Here is a 27,993-nt window from a genome sequence, read left to right as displayed (position 1 = left end):
TACAGGTAATTTTCTGTTTCAAACGAGTATGGAATGAAGATACAAGTTCTCTCCAACTTCAATCTAGTCAATAATAAAGCTACAAGTTGTTTTCAAGCTCAAACCAGTCAACAATAAAACTACAAGTTGATTCCAATTTCAAACAACCAAAAATGAAACTACAAGTTGTTTTCAACTTCAAATGAGTTTGGAATTAAGCTGCAAGTTGTTTCCAACTTTAATGTAGTCAATAATGAAGCTCTTAGTGGTTACAAGCTCGAACGAGTCAAAAATAATACTACAAGTTGATTCCAATTTCAAACAACCAAAAATGAAGCTACAAGTTGTTTTAAATTTCAAACGAGTCTGGAATTAAACTGCAAATTGTTTCCAACTTCAGTCTAGTCAATAATGAAGCTACAAGTTGTTTTCGGTCTCAAACGAGTCAAGAATGAAACTACAAGTTGATTCCAATTTCAAACAACCGAAAATGAAGTTACAAGTTGTTTTCAACTTCAAACGAGTCTGGAATGAAGCTACAAGTTGTATCCAACTTCAATCTAGTCAATAATAAAGCTACAAGTTGTTTTCAAGCTCAAACCAGTCAAAAATGAAACTACAAGTTAATTCCTTTTTAAAACAACCGAAAATGAAGCTACAAGTAATTTTCAGTTTCAAACGAGTCTGGAATGAAGCTACAAGTTGTTTCCAACTTCAATCTAGTCAATAATAAAGCTACAAGTTGTTTTCAAGCTCAAACGAGTCAAGAATGAAACTACAAGTTGATTCCAATTTCAAACAACCAAAAATGAACCTACAAGTTGTTTTCAACTTCAAATGAGTCTGGAATTAAGCTGCAAGTTGTTTTCAACTTCAATGTAGTCAATAATGAAGCTCCAAGTGGTATACAAGCTCAAACGAGTCAAAAATAATACTACAAGTTGATTCCAATTTCAAACAACCAAAAATGAAGCTACAAGTTGTTTTCAATTTCAAACGAGTCTGGAATTAAACTACAAATTGTTTCCAACTTCAGTTTAGTCAATAATGAAGCTACAAGTTGTTTTCGGGCTCAAACGAGTCAAGAATGAAACTACAAGTTGATTCCAGTTTCAAACAACCGAAAATGAAGCTACAAGTTGTTTTCAACTTCAAACGAGTCTGGAATGAAGCTACAAGTTGTTTTGAACTTCAATCTAGTCAATAATAAAGCTACAAGTTATTTTCAAGCTCAAACGAGTCAAAAATGAAACTACAAGTTAATTCCAATTTAAAACAACCGAAAATGAAGCTACAAGTAATTTTCAGTTTCAAACGAGTCTGGAATGAAGCTACAAGTTGTTTCCAACTTCAATCTAGTCAATAATAAAGCTACAAATTGTTTTCAAGCTCAAACGAGTCATGAATGAAACTACAAGTTGATTCCAATTTCAAACAACCAAAAATGAACCTACAAGTTGTTATCAACTTCAAATGAGTCTGGAATTAAGCTGCAAGTTGTTTTCAACTTCAATGTAGTCAATAATGAAGCTCCAAGTGGTATACAAGCTCAAACGAGTCAAAAATAATACTACAAGTTGATTCCAATTTCAAACAACCAAAAATGAAGCTACAAGTTGTTTTCAATTTCAAACGAGTCTGGAATTAAACTACAAATTGTTTCCAACTTCAGTCTAGTCAATAATGAAGCTACAAGTTGTTTTCGGGCTCAAACGAGTCAAGAATGAAACTACAAGTTGATTCCAGTTTCAAACAACCGAAAATGAAGCTACAAGTTGTTTTCAACTTCAAACGAGTCTGGAATGAAGCTACAAGTTGTTTCCAACTTCAATCTAGTCAATAATAAAGCTACAAGTTGTTTTCAAGCTCAAACGAGTCAAAAATGAAACTACAAGTTAATTCCAATTTAAAACAACCGAAAATGAAGCTACAAGTAATTTTCAGTTTCAAACGAGTCTAGAATGAAGCTACAAGTTGTTTCCAACTTCAATCTAGTCAATAATAAAGATACAAGTTGTTTTCAAGCTCAAACGAGTCAAGAATGAAACTACAAGTTGATTCCAATTTTAAACAACCAAAAATGAACCTACAAGTTGTTTTCAACTTCAAATGAGTCTGGAATTAAGCTGCAAGTTGTTTCCAACTTCAATGTAGTCAATAATGAAGCTCCAAGTGCTTTACAAGCTCAAACGAGTCAAAAATAATACTACAAGTTGATTCCAATTTCAACCAACCAAAAATGAAGCTACAAGTTGTTTCAAACTTCAAACGAGTCTGGAATGAATCTACAAGTTGTTTCCAACTTCAATCTAGTCGATAATGAAGCTAAAAATTGTTTCCGTGCACAAACGAGTCAAGAATGAAACTACAAGTTGATTCCAATTTCAAACAACCGAAAATGAAGCTACAAGTAATTTTCAGTTTCAAACGAGTCTGGAATGAAGCTACAAGTTGTTTCCAACTTCAATCTAGTCAATAATAAAGCTACAAGTTGTTTTCAAACTCAAACGAGTCAAAAATGAAACTACAAGTTAATTCCAATTTAACAACCGAAAATGAAGCTACAAGTAATTTTCAGTTTCAAACGAGTCTGGAAAGAAGCTACAAGTTGTTTCCAACTTCAATCTAGTCAATAATAAAGCTACAAGTTGTTTTCAAGCTCAAACGAGTCAAAAATGAAACTACAAGTTAATTCCAATTTAAAACAACCGAAAATGAAGCTACAAGTAATTTTCAGTTTCAAACGAGTCTGGAACGAAGCTACAAGTTGTTTCCAACTTCAATCTAGTCAATAATAAAGCTACAAGTTGTTTTCAAGCTCAAACGAGTCAAGAATGAAACTACAAGTTGATTCCAATTTCAAACAACCAAAAATGAAACTACAAGTTGTTTTCAACTTCAAATGAGTCTGGAATTAAGCTGCAAGTTATTTCCAACTTCAATGTAGTCAATAATGAAGCTCCAAGTGGTTTACAAGCTCAAACGAGTCAAAAATAATACTACAAGTTGATTCCAATTTCAAACAACCAAAAATGAAGCTACAAGTTGTTTCAAACTTCAAACGAGTCTGGAATGAATCTACAAGTTGTTTCCAACTTCAATCTAGTCGATAATGAAGCTAAAAATTGTTTCCGTGCACAAACGAGTCAAGAATGAAACTACAAGTTGATTCCAATTTCAAACAACCGAAAATGAAGCTACAAGTAATTTTCAGTTTCAAACGAGTCTGGAATGAAGCTACAAGTTGTTTCCAACTTCAATCTAGTCAATAATAAAGCTACAAGTTGTTTTCAAACTCAAACGAGTCAAAAATGCAACTACAAGTTAATTCCAATTTAACAACCGAAAATGAAGCTACAAGTAATTTTCAGTTTCAAACGAGTCTGGAAAGAAGCTACAAGTTGTTTCCAACTTCAATCTAGTCAATAATAAAGCTACAAGTTGTTTTCAAGCTCAAACGAGTCAAAAATGAAACTACAAGTTAATTCCAATTTAAAACAACCGAAAATGAAGCTACAAGTAATTTTCAGTTTCAAACGAGTCTGGAACGAAGCTACAAGTTGTTTCCAACTTCAATCTAGTCAATAATAAAGCTACAAGTTGTTTTCAAGCTCAAACGAGTCAAGAATGAAACTACAAGTTGATTCCAATTTCAAACAACCAAAAATGAAACTACAAGTTGTTTTCAACTTCAAATGAGTCTGGAATTAAGCTGCAAGTTATTTCCAACTTCAATGTAGTCAATAATGAAGCTCCAAGTGGTTTACAAGCTCAAACGAGTCAAAAATAATACTACAAGTTGATTCCAATTTCAAACAACCAAAAATGAAGCTACAAGTTGTTTCAAACTTCAAACGAGTCTGGAATGAATCTACAAGTTGTTTCCAACTTCAATCTAGTCGATAATGAAGCTAAAAATTGTTTCCGTGCACAAACGAGTCAAGAATGAAACTACAAGTTGATTCCAATTTCAAACAACCGAAAATGAAGCTACAAGTAATTTTCAGTTTCAAACGAGTCTGGAATGAAGCTACAAGTTGTTTCCAACTTCAATCTAGTCAATAATAAAGCTACAAGTTGTTTTCAAACTCAAACGAGTCAAAAATGAAACTACAAGTTCATTCCAATTTAACAACCGAAAATGAAGCTACAAGTAATTTTCAGTTTCAAACGAGTCTGGAAAGAAGCTACAAGTTGTTTCCAACTTCAATCTAGTCAATAATAAAGCTACAAGTTGTTTTCAAGCTCAAACGAGTCAAAAATGAAACTACAAGTTAATTCCAATTTAAAACAACCGAAAATGAAGCTACAAGTAATTTTCAGTTTCAAACGAGTCTGGAACGAAGCTACAAGTTGTTTCCAACTTCAATCTAGTCAATAATAAAGCTACAAGTTGTTTTCAAGCTCAAACGAGTCAAGAATGAAACTACAAGTTGATTCCAATTTCAAACAACCAAAAATGAAACTACAAGTTGTTTTCAACTTCAAATGAGTCTGGAATTAAGCTGCAAGTTATTTCCAACTTCAATGTAGTCAATAATGAAGCTCCAAGTGGTTTACAAGCTCAAACGAGTCAAAAATAATACTACAAGTTGATTCCAATTTCAAACAACCAAAAATGAAGCTACAAGTTGTTTCAAACTTCAAACGAGTCTGGAATGAATCTACAAGTTGTTTCCAACTTCAATCTAGTCGATAATGAAGCTAAAAATTGTTTCCGTGCACAAACGAGTCAAGAATGAAACTACAAGTTGATTCCAATTTCAAACAACCGAAAATGAAGCTACAAGTAATTTTCAGTTTCAAACGAGTCTGGAATGAAGCTACAAGTTGTTTCCAACTTCAATCTAGTCAATAATAAAGCTACAAGTTGTTTTCAAACTCAAACGAGTCAAAAATGCAACTACAAGTTAATTCCAATTTAACAACCGAAAATGAAGCTACAAGTAATTTTCAGTTTCAAACGAGTCTGGAAAGAAGCTACAAGTTGTTTCCAACTTCAATCTAGTCAATAATAAAGCTACAAGTTGTTTTCAAGCTCAAACGAGTCAAAAATGAAACTACAAGTTAATTCCAATTTAAAACAACCGAAAATGAAGCTACAAGTAATTTTCAGTTTCAAACGAGTCTGGAACGAAGCTACAAGTTGTTTCCAACTTCAATCTAGTCAATAATAAAGCTACAAGTTGTTTTCAAGCTCAAACGAGTCAAGAATGAAACTACAAGTTGATTCCAATTTCAAACAACCAAAAATGAAACTACAAGTTGTTTTCAACTTCAAATGAGTCTGGAATTAAGCTGCAAGTTATTTCCAACTTCAATGTAGTCAATAATGAAGCTCCAAGTGGTTTACAAGCTCAAACGAGTCAAAAATAATACTACAAGTTGATTCCAATTTCAAACAACCAAAAATGAAGCTACAAGTTGTTTCAAACTTCAAACGAGTCTGGAATGAATCTACAAGTTGTTTCCAACTTCAATCTAGTCGATAATGAAGCTAAAAATTGTTTCCGTGCACAAACGAGTCAAGAATGAAACTACAAGTTGATTCCAATTTCAAACAACCGAAAATGAAGCTACAAGTAATTTTCAGTTTCAAACGAGTCTGGAATGAAGCTACAAGTTGTTTCCAACTTCAATCTAGTCAATAATAAAGCTACAAGTTGTTTTCAAACTCAAACGAGTCAAAAATGAAACTACAAGTTCATTCCAATTTAACAACCGAAAATGAAGCTACAAGTAATTTTCAGTTTCAAACGAGTCTGGAAAGAAGCTACAAGTTGTTTCCAACTTCAATCTAGTCAATAATAAAGCTACAAGTTGTTTTCAAGCTCAAACGAGTCAAAAATGAAACTACAAGTTAATTCCAATTTAAAACAACCGAAAATGAAGCTACAAGTAATTTTCAGTTTCAAACGAGTCTGGAACGAAGCTACAAGTTGTTTCCAACTTCAATCTAGTCAATAATAAAGCTACAAGTTGTTTTCAAGCTCAAACGAGTCAAGAATGAAACTACAAGTTGATTCCAATTTCAAACAACCAAAAATGAAACTACAAGTTGTTTTCAACTTCAAATGAGTCTGGAATTAAGCTGCAAGTTATTTCCAACTTCAATGTAGTCAATAATGAAGCTCCAAGTGGTTTACAAGCTCAAACGAGTCAAAAATAATACTACAAGTTGATTCCAATTTCAAACAACCAAAAATGAAGCTACAAGTTGTTTCAAACTTCAAACGAGTCTGGAATGAATCTACAAGTTGTTTCCAACTTCAATCTAGTCGATAATGAAGCTAAAAATTGTTTCCGTGCACAAACGAGTCAAGAATGAAACTACAAGTTGATTCCAATTTCAAACAACCGAAAATGACACTACAAGTTGTTTTCAACTTCAAATGAGTCAGGAATTAAGTTACAAGTTGTTTCCAACTTCAATCTAGTCAATAATAAAGCTACAAGTTGTTTTCAAGCTCAAACGAGTCAACAATAAAACTACAAGTTGATTCCAATTTCAAACAACCAAAAATGAAACTACAAGTTGTTTTCAACTTCAAATGAGTCTGGAATTAAGCTGCAAGTTGTTTCCAACTTCAATGTAGTCAATAATGATGCTCTAAGTGGTTTACAAGCTCAAACGAGTCAAAAATAATACTACAACTTGATTCCAATTTCAAACAACCAAAAATTAAGCTACAAGTTGTTTTCAATTTCAAACGAGTCTGGAATTAAACTACAAATTGTTTCCAACTTCAGTCTAGTCAATAATGAAGCTACAAGTTGTTTTCGGGCTCAAACGAGGCAAGAATGAAAGTACAAGTGATTCAAATTTCAAACAACCAAAATGAAGCTACAAGTTGTTTTGAACTTCAAACGGGTCTGGAATGAATCTACAAGTTGTTTCCAACTTCAATCTAGTCGATAATGAAGCTAAAAATTGTTTCCATGCACAAACGAGTCAAAATAAAACTACAAGTTGATTCCAATTTCAAACAGCCGAAAATGAAGCTAACAGTAATTTTTAGTTTCAACGAGTCTGGAATGAAGCTACAAGTTGTTTCCAACTTCAATCTAGTCAATAATAAAGCTACAAGTTGATTTCAAGCTCAAACGAGTCAAGATTGAAACTACAAGTTGATTCCAATTTTGAAACAACCGAAAATGAAGCTACAAGTTGTTTTCAACTTCAAACGAGTCTATAATGAAGCTACAAATTGTTTCCAACTTCAATCTAGTCAATAATAAAGCTACAAGTTGTTTTCGGGCTCAAACGAGTCAAAAATGAAACTACAAGTTGATTCAATTTAAAACAACCGAAAATGAAGCTACAAGTTGTTTTCAGTTTCAAACGAGTGTGGAATGAAGCTACAAGTTGTTTCCAGCTTCAATCTAGTCAATAATAAAGCTGCAAGTTGTTTTCAAGCTCAAACGAGTCAAGAATGAAACTACAAGTTGATTCCAATTTCAAACAACCAAAAATGAAACTACAAGTTGTTTTCAACTTCAAATGAGTCTGGAATTAAGCTGCAAGTTGTTTCCAATTTCAATGTAGTCAATAATGAAGCTCCAAGTGGTTTACAAGCTCAAACGAGTCAAAAATAATACTACAAGTTGATTCCAATTTCAAACAACCAAAAATGAAGCTACAAGTTGTTTCAAACTTCAAACGAGTCTGGAATTAAGCTGCAAGTTGTTTCCAACTTCAATCTAGTCGATAATGAAGCTAAAAATTGTTTCCGTGCACAAACGAGTCAAGAATGAAACAACAAGTTGATTCCAATTTCAAACAACCGAAAATGAAGCTACAAGTTGTTTTCAACTTCAAACGAGTCTGGAATTAAGTTGCAAGTTGTTTCCAACTTCAGTTTAGTCAATAGTGAAGCTACAAGTTGTTTTCGGGCTCAAACGAGTCAAGAATGAAACTACAAGTTGATTCCAATTTCAAACAATCGAAAATGAAGCTACAAGTTGTTTCAAACTTCAAACGAGTCTGGAATGAATCTACAAGTTGTTTCCAACTTCAATCTAGTCGATAATGAAGCTAAAAATTGTTTCCGTGCACAAACGAGTCAAGAATGAAACTACAATTTGATTCCAATTTCAAACAACCGAAAATGAAGCTACAAGTAATTTTCAGTTTCAAACGAGTCTGGAATGAAGTTACAAGTTGTTTCCAACTTCAATCTAGTCAATAATAAAGCTACAAGTTGTTTTGAAGCTCAAACGAGTCAAGAATGAAACTACAAGTTGAATCCAATTTCAAACAACCAAAAATGAACCTACAAGTTGTTATCAACTTCAAATGAGTCTGGAATTAAGCTGCAAGTTGTTTCCAACTTCAATGTAGTCAATAATGAAGCTCCAAGTGGTATACAAGCTCAAACGAGTCAAAAATAATACTACAAGTTGATTCCAATTTCAAACAACCAAAAATTAAGCTACAAGTTGTTTTCAATTTCAAACGAGTCTGGAATTAAACTACAAATTGTTTCCAACTTCAGTCTAGTCAATAATGAAGCTACAAGTTGTTTTCGGGCTCAAACGAGGCAAGAATGAAAGTACAAGTTGATTCAAATTTCAAACAACCAAAAATGAAGCTACAAGTTGTTTTGAACTTCAAACGGGTCTGGAATGAATCTACAAGTTGTTTCCAACTTCAATCTAGTCGATAATGAAGCTAAAAATTGTTTCCATGCACAAACGAGTCAAAAATAAAACTACAAGTTGATTCCAATTTCAAACAGCCGAAAATGAAGCTAACAGTAATTTTTAGTTTCAAACGAGTCTGGAATGAAGCTACAAGTTGTTTCCAACTTCAATCTAGTCAATAATAAAGCTACAAGTTGATTTCAAGCTCAACGAGTCAAGATTGAAACTACAAGTTGATTCCAATTTTGAAACAACCGAAAATGAAGCTACAAGTGTTTTCAACTTCAAACGAGTCTATAATGAAGCTACAAATTGTTTCCAACTTCAATCTAGTCAATAATAAAGCTACAAGTTGTTTTCGGGCTCAAACGAGTCAAAAATGAAACTACAAGTTGATTCAATTTAAAACAACCGAAAATGAAGCTACAAGTTGTTTTCAGTTTCAAACGAGTGTGGAATGAAGCTACAAGTTGTTTCCAGCTTCAATCTAGTCAATAATAACGCTACAAGTTGTTTTCAAGCTCAAACGAGTCAAGAATGAAACTACAAGTTGATTCTAATTTCAAACAACCAAAAATGAAACTACAAGTTGTTTTCAACTTCAAATGAGTCTGGAATTAAGCTGCAAGTTGTTTCCAATTTAAATGTAGTCAATAATGAAGCTCCAAGTGGTTTACAAGCTCAACGAGTCAAAAATAATACTACAAGTTGATTCCAATTTCAAACACCAAAAATGAAGCTACAAGTTGTTTCAAACTTCAACGAGTCTGGAATGAAGCTACAAGTTGTTTCGAACTTCAATCTAGTCGATAATGAAACTAAAAATTGTTTCCGTGCACAAACGAGTCAAGAATGAAACAACAAGTTGATTCCAATTTCAAACAACCGAAAATGAAACTACAAGTTGTTTTCAACTTCAAATGAGTCTGGAATTAAGCTGCAAGTTGTTTCCAACTTCAATGTAGTGAATATGAAGCCCCAAGTGGTTTACAAGCTCAAACGAGTCAAAAATAATACTACAAGTTGATTCCAATTTCAAACAAACAAAAATGAAGCTACAAGTTGTTTAAAACTTCAAACGAGTCTGGAATGAATCTACAAGTTGTTTCCAACTTCAATCTAGTCGATAATGAAGCTAAAAATTGTTTCCGTGCACAAACGAGTCAAGAATGAAGCTACAAGTTGATTCCAATTTCAAACAACCGAAAATGAAGCTACAAGTTTTTTCAACTTCAAACGAGTCTAGAATGAAGCTACAAGTTGTTTCCAACTTCAATCTAGTCAATAATAAAGCTACAAGTTGTTTTCAAGCTCAAAAGAGTCAAAAATGAAACTACAAGTTAATTCCAATTTAAAACAACCGAAAATGAAGCTACAAGTAATGTTCAGTTTCAAACGAGTGTGGAATGAAGCTACAAGTTGTTTCCAACTTCAATCTAGTCAATAATAAAGCTACAAGTTGTTTTCAAGCTCAAACGAGTCAAGAATGAAACTACAAGTTGATTCCAATTTCAAACAACCGAAATGAAGCTACAGGTAATTTTCTGTTTCAAACGAGTCTGGAATGAAGTTACAAGTTGTTTCCAACTTCAATCTAGTCATAATAAAGCTACAAGTTGTTTTCAAGCTCAAACGAGTCAACATAAAACTACAAGTTGATTCCAATTTCAAACAACCAAAAATGAAACTACAAGTTGTTTTCAACTTCAATGAGTCTGGAATTAAGCTGCAAGTTGTTTCCAACTTCAATGTAGTCAATAATGAAGCTCTAAGTGGTTTACAAGCTCAAACGAGTCAAAAATAATACTACAAGTTGATTCCAATTTCAAACAACCAAAAATGAAGCTACAAGTTGTTTGAATTTCAACGAGTCTGGAATGAAGCTACAAGTTGTTTCCAACTTCAATCTAGTCAATAATAAAGCTACAAGTTGTTTTCAAGCTCAAAAGAGTCAAAATGAAACTACAAGTTAATTCCAATTTAAAACAACCGAAAATGAAGCTACAAGTAATGTTCAGTTTCAACGAGTGTGGAATGAAGCTACAAGTTGTTTCCAACTTCAATCTAGTCAATAATAAAGCTACAAGTTGTTTTCAGCTCAACGAGTCAAGAATGAAACTGACAAGTTGATTCCAATTTCAAAACAACCGAAAATGAAGCTACAGGTAATTTTCTGTTTCAAACGAGTCTGGAATGAAGTTACAAGTTGTTTCCAACTTCAATCTAGTCAATAATAAAGCTACAAGTTGTTTTCAGCTCAAACGAGTCAACAATAAAACTACAAGTTGATTCCAATTTCAAACAACCAAAAATGAAACTACAAGTTGTTTTCAACTTCAAATGAGTCTGGAATTAAGCTACAAGTTGTTTCCAACTTCAATGTAGTCAATAATGAAGCTCCAAGTGGTTTACAAGCTCAAACGAGTCAAAAAATACTACAAGTTGATTCCAATTTCAAACAACAAAAATGAAGCTACAAGTTGTTTTCAATTCAAACGAGTCTGGAATGAAGCTACAAGTTGTTTCCAACTTCAATCTAGTCAATAATGAAGCTACAAGTTGTTTTCAAGCTCAAACGAGTCAAAAATGAAACTACAAGTTGATTCCAATTTCAAACAACCGAAAATGAAGCTACAAGTTGTTCAGTTCAAACGAGTCTGGAATGAAGCTACAAGTTGTTTCCAACTTCAATCTAGTCAATAATGAAGCTACAAGTTGTTTTCACAGCTCAAACGAGTCAAGAATGAATACAAGTTGATTCCAATTTCAAACAACCGAAAATGAAGCTACAAGTTTTTTCAGTTTCAAACGAGTCTGGAATGAAGCTACAAGTTGTTTCCAACTTCAATCTAGTCAATAATAAAGCTACAAGTTGTTTCAAGCTCAAACGAGTCAAGAATAAACTACAAGTTGATTCCAATTTCAAACAACCAAAAATGAAACTACAAGTTGTTTTCAACTTCAAATGAGTCTGGAATTAAGCTGCAAGTTGTTTCCAACTTCAATCTAGTCAATAATGAAGCTCCAAGTGGTTTACAAGCTCAAACGAGTCAAAAATAATACTACAAGTTGATTCCAATTTCACAACCAAAAAATGAAGCTACAAGTTGTTTCAATTTCAAACGAGTCTGGAATGAAGCTACAAGTTGTTTCCAACTTCAATCTAGTCAATAATGAAGCTAAAAGTTGTTTCCAGCTCAAACGAGTCAAGAATGAAACTACAAGTTGATTCCAATTTCAAACAACCGAAAATGAAGCTACAAGTTGTTTTCAACTTCAAACGAGTCTGGAATGAAGCTACAAGTTGTTTCCAACTTCAATCTAGTCAATAATAAAGCTACAAGTTGGTTTCAAGCTCAAACGAGTCAAGAATAAAACTACAAGTTGATTCCAATTTCAAACAACCAAAAATGAAACTACAAGTTGTTTTCAACTTCAAATGAGTCTGGAATTAAGCTGCAAGTTGTTTCCAACTTCAATCTAGTCAATAATGAAGCTCAAGTGGTTTTACAAGCTCAAACGAGTCAAAATAATACTACAAGTTGATTCCAATTCCAATTTCAAACAACCAAAAATGAAGCTACAAGTTGTTTTCAATTTCAACGAGTCTGGAATGAAACTACAAGTTGTTTCCAACTTCAATCTAGTCAATAATGAAGCTACAAGTTGTTTTCGGGCTCAAACGAGTCAAGAATGAAACTACAAGTTGATTCCAATTTCAAACAACCAAAAATGAAGCTACAAGTTGTTTTCAACTTCAACGAGTCTGGAATGAAGCTACAAGTTGTTTCCAACTTCAATCTAGTCAATAATGAAGCTAAAATTGTTTCCAAGCTCAAACGAGTCAAAAATAAACTACAAGTTGATTCCAATTTCAAACAACCAAAATGAAGCTACAAGTAATTTTCAGTTTCAAACGAGTCTGGAATGAAGCTACAAGTTGTTTCCAACTTCAATCTAGTCAATAATGAAGCTACAAGTTGTTTTCAAGCTCAAACGAGTCAAGAATGAAACTACAAGTTGATTCCAATTTCAAACAACCGAAAATGAAACTACAAGTTGTTTTCAACTTCAAATGAGTCTGGAATTAAGCTACAAGTTGTTTCCAACTTCAATCTAGTCAATAATGAAGCTACAAGTTGTTTCAAGCTCAAACGAGTCAAAATAAAACTACAAGTTGATTCCAATTTCAAACAACCAAAAATGAAGCTACAAGTTGTTTTCAAACTTCAAACGAGTCTGGAATGAAGCTACAAGTTGTTTCCAACTTCAATCTAGTCAATAATGAAGCTAAAAGTGGTTTCCAAGCTCAAACGAGTCAAAAATGAAACTACAAGTTGATTCCAATTTCAAACAACCAAAAATGAAGCTACAAGTTGTTTTCAATTTCAAACGAGTCTGGAATTAAACTACAAGTTGTTTCCAACTTCAATCTAGTCAATAATGAAGCTACAAGTTGTTTTCAAGCTCAAACGACAAGACAAGAATGAAACTACAAGTTGATTCCAATTTCAAACAACCAAAATGAAGCTACAAGTTGTTTTCAACTTCAAACGAGTCTGGAATGAATCTACAAGTTGTTTCCAACTTCAATCTAGTCGATAATGAAGCTAAAAATTGTTTCCATGCACAAACGAGTCAAAAATGAAACTACAAGTTGATTCCAATTTCAAACAACCGAAAATGAAGCTACAGTAATTTTTAGTTTCAAACGAGTCTGGAATGAAGCTACAAGTTGTTTCCAACTTCAATCTAGTCAATAATAAAGCTACAAGTTGTTTCAAGCTCAAACGAGTCAAGAATGAAACTACAAGTTGATTCCAATTTCAAACAACCGAAAATGAAGCTACAAGTTGTTTTCAACTTCAACGAGTCTGGAATGAAGCTACAAGTTGTTTCCAACTTCAATCTAGTCAATAATAAAGCTACAAGTTGTTTTCAAGCTCAAACGAGTCAAAAATGAAACTACAAGTTGATTCCAATTTCAAACAACCAAAAATGAAGCTACAAGTTGTTCAATTTCAAACGAGTCTGGAATGAAGCTACAAGTTGTTTCCAACTTCAATCTAGTCAATAATAAAGCTACAAGTTGTTTTCAAGCTCAAACGAGTCAAGAATGAAACTACAAGTTGATTCCAATTTCAAACAACCAAAAATGAAACTACAAGTTGTTTTCACAACTTCAAATGAGTCTGGAATTAAGCTGCAAGTTGTTTCCAACTTCAATGTAGTCAATAATGAAGCTCCAAGTGGTTTACAAGCTCAAACGAGTCAAAATAATACTACAAGTTATTCCAATTTCAAACAACCAAAAATGAAGCTACAAGTTGTTTCAAACTTCAAACGAGTCTGGAATGAATCTACAAGTTGTTTCCAACTTCAATCAATCTAGTCGATAATGAAGCTAAAAAGTGTTTCCGTGCACAAACGAGTCAAGAATGAAACTACAAGTTGATTCCAATTTCAAACAACCGAAAATGAAACTACAAGTTGTTTTCAACTTCAAATGAGTCTGGAATTAAGCTGCAAGTTGTTTCCAACTTCAATGTAGTCAATAATGAAGCTCCAAGTGGTTTACAAGCTCAAACGAGTCAAAAATAATACTACAAGTTGATTCCAATTTCAAACAAACAAAAATGAAGCTACAAGTTGTTTCAAACTTCAAACGAGTCTGGAATGAATCTACAAGTTGTTTCCAACTTCAATCTAGTCGATAATGAAGCTAAAATTGTTTCCGTGCACAAACGAGTCAAGAATGAAACTACAAGTTGATTCCAATTTCAAACAACCGAAAATGAAGCTACAAGTATTTTTAGTTTCAAACGAGTCTGGAATGAAGCTACAAGTTGTTTCCAACTTCAATCTAGTCAATAATAAAGCTACAAGTTGTTTTCAAGCTCAAACGAGTCAACAATAAAACTACACAAGTTGATTCCAATTTCAAACAACCAAAAATGAAACTACAAGTTGTTTTCAACTTCAATGAGTCTGGAATTAAGCTACAAGTTGTTTCCAACTTCAATGTAGTCAATAATGAAGCTCTAAGTGGTTTACAAGCTCAAACGAGTCAAAAATGAAACTACAAGTTGATTCCAATTTCAAACAACAAAAATGAAGCTACAAGTTGTTTCAATTCAAACGAGTCTGGAATGAAACTACAAGTTGTTTCCAACTTCAATCTAGTCAATAATGAAGCTACAAGTTGTTTTCAAGCTCAAACGAGTCAAGAATGAAACTACAAGTTGATTCCAATTTCAAACAACCAAAAATGAAGCTACAAGTTGTTTTCAACTTCAAACGAGTCTGGAATGAAGCTACAAGTTGTTTCCAACTTCAATCTAGTCAATAATGAAGCTACAAGTGTTTCCAAGCTCAAACGAGTCAAAATGAAACTACAAGTTGATTCCAATTTCAAACAACCGAAAAATGAAGCTACAAGTTGTTTTTCAACTTCAAACGAGTCTGGAATGAAGCTACAAGTTGTTTCCAACTTCAATCTAGTCAATAATAAAGCTACAAGTTGTTTCAAGCTCAAACGAGTCAAGAATGAAACTACAAGTTGATTCCAATTTCAAACAACCGAAAATGAAGCTACAAGTTGTTTTCAACTTCAAACGAGTCTGGAAATGAAGCTACAAGTTGTTTTCCAACTTCAATCTAGTCAATAATAAAGCTACAAGTTTTTTCAAGCTCAAACGAGTCAAAAATGAAACTACAAGTTGATTCCAATTTCAAACAACCGAAAATGAAGCTACAAGTTGTTTCAATTTCAAACGAGTCTGGAATGAAGCTACAAGTTGTTTCCAACTTCAATCTAGTCAATAATAAAGCTACAAGTTGTTTTCAAGCTCAAACGAGTCAAGAATGAAACTACAAGTTGATTCCAATTTCAAACAACCAAAATGAAACTACAAGTTGTTTTCAACTTCAAATGAGTCTGGAATTAAGCTGCAAGTTGTTTTTCAACTTCAATGTAGTCAATAATGAAGCTCCAAGTGGTTTTACAAGCTCAAACGAGTCAAAAATAATACTACAAGTTGATTCCAATTTCAAACAACCAAAAATGAAGCTACAAGTTGTTTTAACTTCAAACGAGTCTGGAATGAATCTACAAGTTGTTTCCAACTTCAATCTAGTCAATAATGAAGCTAAAAATGTTGTTTCCGTGCACAAACGAGTCAAGAATGAAACTACAAGTTGATTCCAATTTCAAACAACCGAAAATGAAGCTACAAGTTGTTTTCAACTTCAAACGAGTCTGGAATGAAGCTACAAGTTGTTTCCAACTTCAATCTAGTCAATAATGAAGCTACAAGTGGTTTTCAAGCTCAAACGAGTCAAAATAATACTACAAGTTGATTCCAATTTCAAACAACCAAAATGAAGCTACAAGTTGTTTTCAACTTCAAACGAGTCTGGAATGAAGCTACAAGTTGTTTCCAACTTCAATCTAGTCAATAATGAAGCTAAAAGTTGTTTTGCTCAAAACGAGTCAAGAATGAAACTACAAGTTGATTCCAATTTCAAACAACCGAAAATGAAGCTACAAGTTGTTTTCAACTTCAAACGAGTCTGGAATGAAGCTACAAGTTGTTTCCAAGTCTAACAAGTTGTTTTCAAGCTCAAACGAGTCAAAATGAACTACAAGTTGATTCCAATTTCAAACAACCGAAAATGAAGCTACAAGTTGTTTCAATTTCAAACGAGTCTGGAATGAAGCTACAAGTTGTTTCCAACTTCAATCTAGTCAATAATAAAGCTACAAGTTGTTTCCAGCTCAAACGAGTCAAGAATGAAACTACAAGTTGATTCCAATTTCAAACAACCAAAATGAAACTACAAGTTGTTTTCAACTTCAATGAGTCTGGAATTAAGCTACAAGTTGTTTCCAACTTCAATCTAGTCAATAATGAAGCTCAAGTGGTTTACAAGCTCAAACGAGTCAAAAATAAACTACAAGTTGATTCCAATTTCAAACAACCAAAAATGAAGCTACAAGTTGTTTTCAACTTCAAACGAGTCTGGAATGAAGCTACAAGTTGTTTCCAACTTCAATCTAGTCAATAATGAAGCTAAAATTGTTTTCAAGCTCAAACGAGTCAAGAATGAAACTACAAGTTGATTCCAATTTCAAACAACCAAAAATGAAGCTACAAAGTTGTTTTCAACTTTCAAACGAGTCTGGAATTAAGCTACAAGTTGTTTCCAACTTCAATCTAGTCAATAATAAAGCTACAAGTTGTTTCAAGCTCAAACGAGTCAACAATAAACTACAAGTTGATTCCAATTTCAAACAACCAAAAATGAAACTACAAGTTGTTTTTCAACTTCAATGAGTCTGGAATTAAGCTGCAAGTTGTTTCCAACTTCAATCTAGTCAATAATGAAGCTACAAGTGGTTTACAAGCTCAAACGAGTCAAAAATAATACTACAAGTTGATTCCAATTTCAAACAACCAAAAATGAAGCTACAAGTTGTTTTCAACTTCAAACGAGTCTGGAATGAAACTACAAGTTGTTTCCAACTTCAATCTAGTCAATAATGAAGCTACAAGTTGTTTCGGGCTCAAACGAGTCAAGAATGAAACTACAAGTTGATTCCAATTTCAAACAACCAAAAATGAAACTACAAGTTGTTTTCAACTTCAAATGAGTCTGGAATTAAGCTACAAGTTGTTTCCAACTTCAATCTAGTCAATAATGAAGCTCCAAGTGGTTTTAAGCTCAAACGAGTCAAAAATAAACTACAAGTTGATTCCAATTTCAAACAACCAAAATGAAGCTACAAGTTGTTTCAAACTTCAAACGAGTCTGGAATGAATCTACAAGTTGTTTCCAACTTCAATCTAGTCGATAATGAAGCTAAAAATTGTTTCCGTGCTCAAACGAGTCAAGAATGAAACTACAAGTTGATTCCAATTTCAAACAACCGAAAATGAAGCTACAAGTTGTTTTCAACTTCAAACGAGTCTGGAATGAAGCTACAAGTTGTTTCCAACTTCAATCTAGTCAATAATAAGCTACAAGTTGGTTTCAAGCTCAAACGAGTCAAAATAAACTACAAGTTGATTCCAATTTCAAACAACCAAAAATGAAGCTACAAGTTGTTTTCAACTTCAAACGAGTCTGGAATGAAGCTACAAGTTGTTTCCAACTTCAATCTAGTCAATAATGAAGCTAAATTGTTTCCAAGCTCAAACGAGTCAAGAATGAAACTACAAGTTGATTCCAATTTCAAACAACCGAAAATGAAGCTACAAGTTGTTTTCAATTTCAAACGAGTCTGGAATGAAGCTACAAGTTGTTTCCAACTTCAATCTAGTCATAATAAAGCTACAAGTTGTTTCAAGCTCAAACGAGTCAAGAATGAAACTACAAGTTGATTCCAATTTCAAACAACGAAAATGAAGCTACAAGTTGTTTCAACTTCAAACGAGTCTGGAATGAAGCTACAAGTTGTTTCCAACTTCAATCTAGTCAATAATGAAGCTACAAGTGTTTTTCAAGCTCAAACGAGTCAAGAATGAAACTACAAGTTGATTCCAATTTCAAACAACCGAAAATGAAGCTACAAGTTGTTTTCAACTTTTCAAACGAGTCTGGAATGAAGCTACAAGTTGTTTCCAACTTCAATCTAGTCAATAATAAAGCTACAAGTTGTTTTCAAGCTCAAACGAGTCAAAATGAAACTACAAGTTGATTCCAATTTCAAACAACCAAAAATGAAACTACAAGTTGTTTTCAACTTCAAATGAGTCTGAATTAAGCTACAAGTTGTTTCCAACTTCAATCTGTAGTCAATAATGAAGCTAAGTGGTTTACAAGCTCAAACGAGTCAAAAATAATACTACAAGTTGATTCCAATTTCAAACAACAAAATGAAGCTACAAGTTGTTTTCAATTCAAACGAGTCTGGAATGAATCTACAAGTTGTTTCCAACTTCAATCTAGTCATAATGAAGCTACAAGTTGTTTTCAAGCTCAAACGAGTCAAGAATGAAACTACAAGTTGATTCCAATTTCAAACAACCGAAAATGAAGCTACAAGTTGTTTTCAACTTCAAATGAGTCTGGAATAAGCTACAAGTTGTTTCCAACTTCAATCTAGTCAATAATAAAGCTACAAGTTGTTTTCAAGCTCAAACGAGTCAAGAATAAAACTACAAGTTGATTCCAATTTCAAACAACCAAAAATGAAACTACAAGTTGTTTTCAACTTCAAACGAGTCTGGAATGAAGCTGCAAGTTGTTTCCAACTTCAATCTAGTCAATAATGAAGCTACAAGTGGTTTCAAGCTCAAACGAGTCAAAATGAAACTACAAGTTGATTCCAATTTCAAACAACCAAAAATGAAGCTACAAGTTGTTTTCAATTTCAAACGAGTCTGGAATGAAGCTACAAGTTGTTTCCAACTTCAATCTAGTCAATAATGAAGCTACAAGTTGTTTTCAAGCTCAAACGAGTCAAGAATGAAACTACAAGTTGATTCCAATTTCAAACAACCAAAATGAAGCTACAAGTTGTTTTCAACTTCAAACGAGTCTGGAATGAAGCTACAAGTTGTTTCCAACTTCAATCTAGTCAATAATGAAGCTACAAGTTTTTCCAGCTCAAACGAGTCAAAATAAAACTACAAGTTGATTCCAATTTCAAACAACACAAAATGAAGCTACAAGTTGTTTTCAACTTCAAACGAGTCTGGAATGAAGCTACAAGTTGTTTCCAACTTCAATCTAGTCAATAATGAAAGCTACAAGTTGTTTTCACAGCTCAAACGAGTCAAGAATGAAACTACAAGTTGATTCCAATTTCAAACAACCGAAAATGAACTACAAGTTGTTTTCAACTTCAAACGAGTCTGGAATTAAGCTACAAGTTGTTTCCAACTTCAATCTAGTCAATAATAAAGCTACAAGTTGTTTTCAAGCTCAAACGAGTCAAAATGAAACTACAAGTTGATTCCAATTTCAAACAACCAAAAATGAAACTACAAGTTGTTTTCAACTTCAAATGAGTCTGGAATTAAGCTACAAGTTGTTTCCAACTTCAATCTAGTCAATAATGAAGCTCAAGTTGTTTACAAGCTCAAACGAGTCAAAAATGAAACTACAAGTTGATTCCAATTTCAAACAACCAAAATGAAGCTACAAGTTGTTTTCAATTTCAAACGAGTCTGGAATGAAACTACAAGTTGTTTCCAACTTCAATCTAGTCAATAATGAAGCTACAAGTTGTTTCAAGCTCAAACGAGTCAAGAATGAAACTACAAGTTGATTCCAATTTCAAACAACCAAAAATAAACTACAAGTTGTTTCAACTTCAAATGAGTCTGGAATGAAGCTACAAGTTGTTTCCAACTTCAATCTAGTCAATAATGAAGCTCAAGTGGTTTCAAGCTCAAACGAGTCAAAAATAAACTACAAGTTGATTCCAATTTCAAACAACCAAAATGAAGCTACAAGTTGTTTTCAACTTCAAACGAGTCTGGAATGAAGCTACAAGTTGTTTCCAACTTCAATCTAGTCAATAATGAAGCTACAAGTTGTTTTCAAGCTCAAACGAGTCAAGAATGAAACTACAAGTTGATTCCAATTTCAAACAACCGAAAATGAAGCTACAAGTTGTTTTCAACTTCAAACGAGTCTGGAATGAAGCTACAAGTTGTTTCCAACTTCAATCTAGTCAATAATAAAGCTACAAGTTGTTTTCAAGCTCAAACGAGTCAAAAATGAAACTACAAGTTGATTCCAATTTAAACAACCGAAAATGAAGCTACAAGTTGTTTCAACTTCAAACGAGTCTGGAATGAAGCTACAAGTTGTTTCCAACTTCAATCTAGTCAATATGAAGCTACAAGTTGTTTTCAAGCTCAAACGAGTCAAGAATGAAACTACAAGTTGATTCCAATTTCAAACAACCGAAAATGAAGCTACAAGTAATTTTCAGTTTCAAACGAGTCTGGAATGAAGCTACAAGTTGTTTCCAACTTCAATCTAGTCATAGAAGCTACAAGTTGTTTCAAGCTCAAACGAACGAGTCAAGAATAAAACTACAAGTTGATTCCAATTTCAAACAACCAAAAATGAAACTACAAGTTGTTTTCAACTTCAAACGAGTCTGGAATAAGCTACAAGTTGTTTCCAACTTCAATCTAGTCAATAATGAAGCTCAAGTTGTTTACAAGCTCAAACGAGTCAAAAATAAACTACAAGTTGATTCCAATTTCAAACAACCAAAAATGAAGCTACAAGTTGTTTTCATTCAAACGAGTCTGGAATGAAGCTACAAGTTGTTTCCAACTTCAATCTAGTCAATAATGAAGCTACAAGTTGTTTTCCAAGCTCAAACGAGTCAAGAATGAAACTACAAGTTGATTCCAATTTCAAACAACCGAAAATGAAGCTACAAGTTGTTTTCAACTTCAAACGAGTCTGGAATGAAGCTACAAGTTGTTTCCAACTTCAATCTAGTCAATAATGAAGCTACAAGTTGTTTCAAGCTCAAACGAGTCAAGAATAAACTACAAGTTGATTCCAATTTCAAACAACCAAAAATGAAACTACAAGTTGTTTCAACTTCAAATGAGTCTGGAATGAAGCTACAAGTTGTTTCCAACTTCAATCTAGTCAATAATGAAGCTCAAGTTGTTTACAAGCTCAAACGAGTCAAAATAAACTACAAGTTGATTCCAATTTCAAACAACCAAAAATGAAGCTACAAGTTGTTTTCAACTTCAAACGAGTCTGGAATGAACTACAAGTTTTTCAACTTCAATCTAGTCAATAATGAAGCTACAAGTTGTTTTCAAGCTCAAACGAGTCAAGAATGAAACTACAAGTTGATTCCAATTTCAAACAACCAAAAATGAAGCTACAAGTTGTTTTCAACTTCAAACGAGTCTGGAATGAAGCTACAAGTTGTTTCCAACTTCAATCTAGTCGATAATGAAGCTAAAAAGTGTTTCCAAGCACAAACGAGTCAAAATAAAACTACAAGTTGATTCCAATTTCAAACAACCAAAATGAAGCTACAAGTAATTTTTTAGTTTCAAACGAGTCTGGAATGAAGCTACAAGTTGTTTCCAACTTCAATCTAGTCAATAATAAAGCTACAAGTTGTTTTCAAGCTCAAACGAGTCAAGAATGAAACTACAAGTTGATTCCAATTTCAAACAACCAAAATGAACTACAAGTTGTTTTCAACTTCAAACGAGTCTGGAATTAAGCTACAAGTTGTTTCCAACTTCAATCTAGTCAATAATGAAGCTACAAGTTGTTTTCAAGCTCAAACGAGTCAAAATAAACTACAAGTTGATTCCAATTTCAAACAACCAAAATGAAGCTACAAGTTGTTTTCAACTTTCAAACGAGTCTGGAATGAAGCTACAAGTTGTTTCCAACTTCAATCTAGTCAATAATGAAGCTCAAGTGTTTTCAAGCTCAAACGAGTCAAAATAAACTACAAGTTGATTCCAATTTCAAACACCAAAATGAAGCTACAAGTTGTTTTCAACTTCAAACGAGTCTGGAATTAAGCTACAAGTTGTTTCCAACTTCAATCTAGTCAATAATGAAGCTACAAGTGTTTCAAGCTCAAACGAGTCAAAATGAAACTACAAGTTGATTCCAATTTCAAACAACCAAAATGAAGCTACAAGTTGTTTTCAACTTCAAACGAGTCTGGAATGAAGCTACAAGTTGTTTCCAACTTCAATCTAGTCAATAATAAAGCTACAAGTTGTTTTCAAGCTCAAACGAGTCAAGAATAAAACTACAAGTTGATTCCAATTTCAAACAACCAAAATGAAGCTACAAGTTTTTTTCAACTTCAAACGAGTCTGGAATGAAGCTACAAGTTGTTTCCAACTTCAATCTAGTCAATAATGAAGCTCAAGTGGTTTACAAGCTCAAACGAGTCAAAAAAAACTACAAGTTGATTCCAATTTCAAACAACCAAAAATGAAGCTACAAGTTGTTTTCAATTTCAAACGAGTCTGGAATGAAGCTACAAGTTGTTTCCAACTTCAATCTAGTCAATAATAAGCTACAAGTTGTTTTCAAGCTCAAACGAGTCAAGAATGAAACTACAAGTTGATTCCAATTTCAAACAACCAAAAATGAAACTACAAGTTGTTTTCAAACTTCAATGAGTCTGGAATTAAGCTACAAGTTGTTTCCAACTTCAATGTAGTCAATAATGAAGCTAAAGTGTTTACAAGCTCAAACGAGTCAAAAATAATACTACAAGTTGATTCCAATTTCAAACAACCAAAAATGAAGCTACAAGTTGTTTCAAACTTCAAACGAGTCTGGAATGAATCTACAAGTTGTTTCCAACTTCAATCTAGTCAATAATGAAGCTAAAAGTTGTTTCCGTGCACAAACGAGTCAAGAATGAAACTACAAGTTGATTCCAATTTCAAACAACCGAAAATGAAGCTACAAGTTGTTTTCAACTTCAAACGAGTCTGGAATGAAGCTACAAGTTGTTTCCAACTTCAATCTAGTCAATAATGAAGCTACAAGTGGTTTACAAGCTCAAACGAGTCAAAATAAACTACAAGTTGATTCCAATTTCAAACAACCAAAAATGAAGCTACAAGTTGTTTTCAACTTCAAACGAGTCTGGAATGAAGCTACAAGTTGTTTCCAACTTCAATCTAGTCAATAATGAAGCTACAAGTTGTTTCCAAGCTCAAACGAGTCAAGAATGAAACTACAAGTTGATTCCAATTTCAAACAACCGAAAATGAAGCTACAAGTTGTTTTCAACTTCAAACGAGTCTGGAATGAAGCTACAAGTTGTTTCCAACTTCAATCTAGTCAATAATAAAGCTACAAGTTGTTTTCAAGCTCAAACGAGTCAAAAATGAAACTACAAGTTGATTCCAATTTAAACAACCGAAAATGAAGCTACAAGTAATGTTCAGTTTTCAAACGAGTCTGGAATGAAGCTACAAGTTGTTTCCAACTTCAATCTAGTCAATAATAAAGCTACAAGTTGTTTTCAAGCTCAAACGAGTCAGAAATGAAACTACAAGTTGATTCCAATTTCAAACAACCGAAAATGAAGCTACAAGTTGTTTTCAACTTCAAACGAGTCTGGAATGAAGCTACAAGTTGTTTCCAACTTCAATCTAGTCAATAATAAAGCTACAAGTTGTTTTCAAGCTCAAACGAGTCAAAATAAAACTACAAGTTGATTCCAATTTCAAACAACCAAAAATGAAACTACAAGTTGTTTCAACTTCAAATGAGTCTGGAATTAAGCTGCAAGTTGTTTCCAACTTCAATCTAGTCAATAATGAAGCTCTAAGTGGTTTACAAGCTCAAACGAGTCAAAAGAAACTACAAGTTGATTCCAATTTCAAACAACCAAAATGAAGCTACAAGTTGTTTCAACTTCAAACGAGTCTGGAATGAAGCTACAAGTTGTTTCCAACTTCAATCTAGTCAATAATGAAGCTACAAGTTGTTTTCAAGCTCAAACGAGTCAAGAATGAAACTACAAGTTGATTCCAATTTCAAACAACCAAAATGAAGCTACAAGTTGTTTTCAACTTCAAACGAGTCTGGAATGAATCTACAAGTTGTTTCCAACTTCAATCTAGTCGATAATGAAGCTAAAAGTTGTTTTCGTGCACAAACGAGTCAAAATGAAACTACAAGTTGATTCCAATTTCAAACAACCGAAAATGAAGCTACAAGTAATTTTAGTTTCAAACGAGTCTGGAATGAAGCTACAAGTTGTTTCCAACTTCAATCTAGTCAATAATAAGCTACAAGTTGTTTCAAGCTCAAACGAGTCAAGAATGAAACTACAAGTTGATTCCAATTTCAACAAAACCAAAATGAAGCTACAAGTTGTTTTCAACTTCAAACGAGTCTGGAATGAAGCTACAAGTTGTTTCCAACTTCAATCTAGTCAATAATAAGCTACAAGTTGTTTTCAAGCTCAAACGAGTCAAAAATGAAACTACAAGTTGATTCCAATTTCAAACAACCGAAAATGAAGCTACAAGTTGTTTTCAATTTCAAACGAGTCTGGAATGAAGCTACAAGTTGTTTCCAACTTCAATCTAGTCAATAATAAAGCTACAAGTTGTTTTCAAGCTCAAACGAGTCAAGAATGAAACTACAAGTTGATTCCAATTTCAAACAACCAAAAATGAAGCTACAAGTTGTTTTCAACTTCAAACGAGTCTGGAATGAAGCTACAAGTTGTTTCCAACTTCAATCTAGTCAATAATGAAGCTACAAGTGGTTTACAAGCTCAAACGAGTCAAAATAATACTACAAGTTGATTCCAATTTCAAACAACCAAAATGAAGCTACAAGTTGTTTCAACTTCAAACGAGTCTGGAATGAAGCTACAAGTTGTTTCCAACTTCAATCTAGTCAATAATGAAGCTAAAATTGTTTTTTCGTGCACAAACGAGTCAAGAATGAAACTACAAGTTGATTCCAATTTCAAACAACCAAAAATGAAACTACAAGTTGTTTTCAACTTCAAATGAGTCTGGAATTAAGCTGCAAGTTGTTTCCAACTTCAATCTAGTCAATAATGAAGCCCAAGTGGTTTACAAGCTCAAACGAGTCAAAAATAAACTACAAGTTGATTCCAATTTCAAACAACCAAAATGAAGCTACAAGTTGTTTCAACTTCAAACGAGTCTGGAATGAATCTACAAGTTGTTTCCAACTTCAATCTAGTCGATAATGAAGCTAAAAATTGTTTCCGTGCACAAACGAGTCAAGAATGAAACTACAAGTTGATTCCAATTTCAAACAACCGAAAATGAAGCTACAAGTTTTTTCAACTTCAAACGAGTCTGGAATGAAGCTACAAGTTGTTTCCAACTTCAATCTAGTCAATAATAAAGCTACAAGTTGTTTCAAGCTCAAACGAGTCAAGAATAAAACTACAAGTTGATTCCAATTTCAAACAACAAAAATGAAACTACAAGTTGTTTTCAACTTCAAATGAGTCTGGAATGAAGCTACAAGTTGTTTCCAACTTCAATCTAGTCAATAATGAAGCTCAAAGTGTTTACAAGCTCAAACGAGTCAAAAATAAACTACAAGTTGATTCCAATTTCAAACAACCAAAATGAAGCTACAAGTTGTTTTCAATTCAAACGAGTCTGGAATGAAACTACAAGTTGTTTCCAACTTCAATCTAGTCAATAATGAAGCTACAAGTTGTTTTCAAGCTCAAACGAGTCAAGATGAAACTACAAGTTGATTCCAATTTCAAACAACCAAAAATGAAGCTACAAGTTGTTTTCAACTTCAAACGAGTCTGGAATGAAGCTACAAGTTGTTTCCAACTTCAATCTAGTCAATAATGAAGCTAAAAATTGTTTCCATGCACAAACGAGTCAAAAATGAAACTACAAGTTGATTCCAATTTCAAACAACCGAAAATGAAGCTACAAGTAATTTTTAGTTTCAACGAGTCTGGAATGAAGCTACAAGTTGTTTCCAACTTCAATCTAGTCAATAATAAAGCTACAAGTTGTTTTCAAGCTCAAACGAGTCAAGAATGAAACTACAAGTTGATTCAATTTCAAACAACCAAAAATGAAGCTACAAGTTGTTTTCAACTTCAAATGAGTCTAAATGAAGCTACAAGTTGTTTCCAACTTCAATCTAGTCAATAATGAAGCTACAAGTTGTTTCAAGCTCAAACGAGTCAAAAATGAACTACAAGTTGATTCCAATTTCAAACAACCAAAATGAAGCTACAAGTAATTTTCAGTTTCAAACGAGTCTGGAATGAAGCTACAAGTTGTTTCCAACTTCAATCTAGTCAATAATAAAGCTACAAGTTGTTTTCAAGCTCAAACGAGTCAAGAATGAACTACAAGTTGATTCCAATTTCAAACAACCAAAAATGAAACTACAAGTTGTTTTCAACTTCAAATGAGTCTGGAATTAAGCTGCAAGTTGTTTCCATTTCAATGTAGTCAATAATGAAGCTCCAAGTGGTTTACAAGCTCAAACGAGTCAAAAATAATACTAAAGTTGATTCCAATTTCAAACAACCAAAAATGAAGCTACAAGTTGTTTTCAACTTCAAACGAGTCTGGAATGAACTACAAGTTGTTTCCAACTTCAATCTAGTCGATAATGAAGCTAAAAATTGTTTCCGTGCACAAACGAGTCAAGAATGAAACTACAAGTTGATTCCAATTTCAAACAACCGAAAATGAAACTACAAGTTGTTTTTCAACTTCAATGAGTCTGGAATTAAGCTGCAAGTTGTTTCCAACTTCAATGTAGTCAATAATGAAGCCCAAGTGGTTTACAAGCTCAAACGAGTCAAAAATAATACTACAAGTTGATTCCAATTTCAAACAAACAAAATGAAGCTACAAGTTGTTTTCAACTTCAAACGAGTCTGGAATGAATCTACAAGTTGTTTCCAACTTCAATCTAGTCGATAATGAAGCTAAAAATTGTTTCCGTGCACAAACGAGTCAAGAATGAAACTACAATTTGATTCCAATTTCAAACAACCGAAAATGAAGCTACAAGTAATTTTTGTTTCAAACGAGTCTGGAATGAAGCTACAAGTTGTTTCCAACTTCAATCTAGTCAATAATAAAGCTACAAGTTGTTTTCAAAGCTCAAACGAGTCAAGAATGAAACTACAAGTTGATTCCAATTTCAAAACAACCGAAAATGAAGCTACAAGTTGTTTTCAACTTCAAACGAGTCTGGAATGAAGCTACAAGTTGTTTCAACTTCAATCTAGTCAAATAAAGCTACAAGTTGTTTCACAAGCTCAAACGAGTCAAAAATGAAACTACAAGTTGATTCCAATTTCAAACAACCGAAAATGAAGCTACAAGTAATTTTCAGTTTCAAACGAGTCTGGAATGAAGCTACAAGTTGTTTCCAACTTCAATCTAGTCAATAATGAAGCTACAAGTTGTTTTCAAGCTCAAACGAGTCAAGAATGAAACTACAAGTTGATTCCAATTTCAAACAACCGAAAATGAAGCTACAAGTAATTTTCAACTTTCAACGAGTCTGGAATGAAGCTACAAGTTGTTTCCAACTTCAATCTAGTCAATAATAAAGCTACAAGTTGTTTTCAAGCTCAAACGAGTCAAGAATAAAACTACAAGTTGATTCCAATTTCAAACAACCAAAAATGAAGCTACAAGTTGTTTTCAACTTCAAATGAGTCTGGAATTAAGCTACAAGTTGTTTCCACTTCAATCTAGTCAATAATGAAGCTCAAGTGGTTTACAAGCTCAAACGAGTCAAAATAATACTACAAGTTGATTCCAATTTCAAACAACCAAAATGAAGCTACAAGTTGTTTTCAACTTCAAACGAGTCTGGAATAAACTACAAGTT

Source organism: Daucus carota, chromosome 2, assembly GCF_001625215.2.
Source record: "Daucus carota subsp. sativus chromosome 2, DH1 v3.0, whole genome shotgun sequence".
NCBI lineage: Eukaryota > Viridiplantae > Streptophyta > Magnoliopsida > Apiales > Apiaceae > Daucus > Daucus carota.
The sequence above is the reverse complement of the archived record's forward strand: the minus strand, read 5'-3'. Positions refer to the sequence as shown.